We start from the raw sequence: 2,381 nt of genomic DNA, 5'->3' as shown, positions 1-2,381 counted from the left end.
GAAGAGGAAATAGAGCATTCAATCCTTAAGGGACACCACAGATCCTCCAGATCTCACGAGAAGGGACTCAGAAGTTCTCTATCTCCCCCAGAGATTACTAGACATCCCAGATCTACCAAAAGCAAATTGGAGCAGGCCCCCTCCAACACAGCAGATGCTCACACTTCCCATTCAGAACATGAGGGCCGCAAACATTCTTCTTCATCAAAAAAAGGGCACAGACATTCATCTACCATAAGGGACCACAAACCAATAAATAGTACCCAAGAGAAGATAGAACCTTCTATCTCTAAGGGACACCACAGATCTTCATGATCTCATGAGAAGGGACTCAGAAATTCTCCATCTCCCCCAGGCAACCCTAGGCATTCCAGATCTACCAAAAGCAAATTGGAACAGGCCCCCTCCAACACAGCAGATGTTCACAATTCTCATTCAGAACACGAGGGCCACAAACATTTCACTTCACTTAAAAAAGGGCATAAACATTCATATGCCGGAAGGGCCCAGAAACCAAAAGATATTCCCGAAGAGAGCATGGAACTGTCCACCTCTATGGGATGAGGATCTGAGGAGGAGAAGGGACTCAGAAATTCTCCATCTCCCCAAATCATCCCTATATATGCTAATTCTACCAGAACAAAACTGCAACAGGCCCCCCTCTAAAATAGAAGATCTTCATGATGTTCCTTCAGAACATGAGGGCCACAAACATTCCTCTTCATCAAAAGAAGGGCAGAGACATTCATCTGCCAAAGGGGACAAGAAACCAAGAGATACCCTGAAAGGGCAAAGCACCTCCAATCTGTACAGAAGGGGACATGGGAACTACTCCCTCTCACAAAAAAAAAAAAATCCTCAGACATTCCATGTCTCCCTATGGGACTTCAAGCCATGCTGCTTCTACTTCTACCAGGACAAGACTCAGATATAGCCCTTTTACTAAAGAAGGCACCCAAACTTCCCCTGCAGGGCCAGTGGGAGTGTGAAGCCTTCCTCATCACCCTACAGAGATGGTTGAGACACCCTGTGTCTGCCAAGGAGGGCTTCAGACATGATATTTCTTTCCAAGAGGTACATAAACATTCCATACGTACCAGACAGTGACTTGGGGCTTTGTTTGCTGTGCAACGGGGAGTCATACATTCTCCAGTTCCTAAACAGACTGCCACATCATTTCTGGTTGTCCAAGGAAAATTCTGACATACCCTACCTCAACTACAGGACCGGAGATCATTCCACTCTTACCAAAGGAGATGCACAGCCTTGCAATAGGAAATCGGTCCCACATATGTGACCCCTATGTCCTAGGATGCCACAGATGTTCAGTCCCATACAGTCTCCAACAGACTCCACTACAACAAGGGAGCTTGAGTTCTAACCTGTGGCCCCCAAGGAGGCATCAGGCCTTCTCAGTGTGACCAAAGGGGCATTAGACTTTCCTATGGCCACCCTGTTCAAGGCAGTCTTAGAATGTTTCCTTCTGAAAGAGAGAGCCTCGTACATAGCCCATCTAGCCCACTGAGCCTCACATATTCCCTTCTGAGCAATGGGAACTCATGAGCCCACTAATCAGCACTGGGCCAGAACTTCAACTGCCACCCTAGGAAGCCCCCGACATACCTGTCCTGCCCATAGAGGCTTCAGACCTTACAAGCCTGTCTCATGGAAGTTCTAAAGATACTGATCTCAAGAGGGGAGCCTTGGCCATACTCTCTCTTTCCCCAGTGTCTTCAGATCTTCTTGTCTACAAGTTCACCCTACATTTCCCCACTCTGAACCACATGTGAACAACAGTAGATTAGAACTTTTTCTTCTTATCAAACATCTGTGAAACCTCTGCAATGTGCCAAGAAGGCCACAAATACAACCCCTTTATAATCATTGAGCCGTAGAATTTCTGAAAAGTCACAATGGGTCTTCAGAATTATACTTCTAGGACCAGGACTATTCCAGCCTCCACTTAATAACTCCATCGGGTTTTAGATATGCCCCTCATAAGTAAACTAACTTCACTAATTCAGAGGCTTACACCTCACTGGAACATATTCTGAAGAGGTCCTTAGACATATTTACTCCAACCATAGAAGCGCCTGAATTTCTAGGTATGCTTTTGAATCATACCCACTTTGAGCGAGAAAACTTTAGTCTTCCTCTGTTTGTACTGGAGGAGTTTGAGACATGGCCCTTTCATGAAGCAAGCTACAGAAATGGCAATGTGACTCAAGCTTGTGTCCCAAATATTGATATCCTGCTACTGGAGACTGAATTCCTATTACCAAAAAATATAGGAGCTCCTCTTTGTGTTCACGGCTGACACAAGTCTACCACAGACCCAAGAGAGACCAGAGCTTCTCCATCAGACTTGAGTGGCTAGGAAT

This window comes from Phodopus roborovskii, unplaced genomic scaffold, assembly GCF_943737965.1.
Source record: "Phodopus roborovskii unplaced genomic scaffold, PHOROB, whole genome shotgun sequence".
NCBI lineage: Eukaryota > Metazoa > Chordata > Mammalia > Rodentia > Cricetidae > Phodopus > Phodopus roborovskii.
This window is presented reverse-complemented; position numbering follows the sequence as displayed.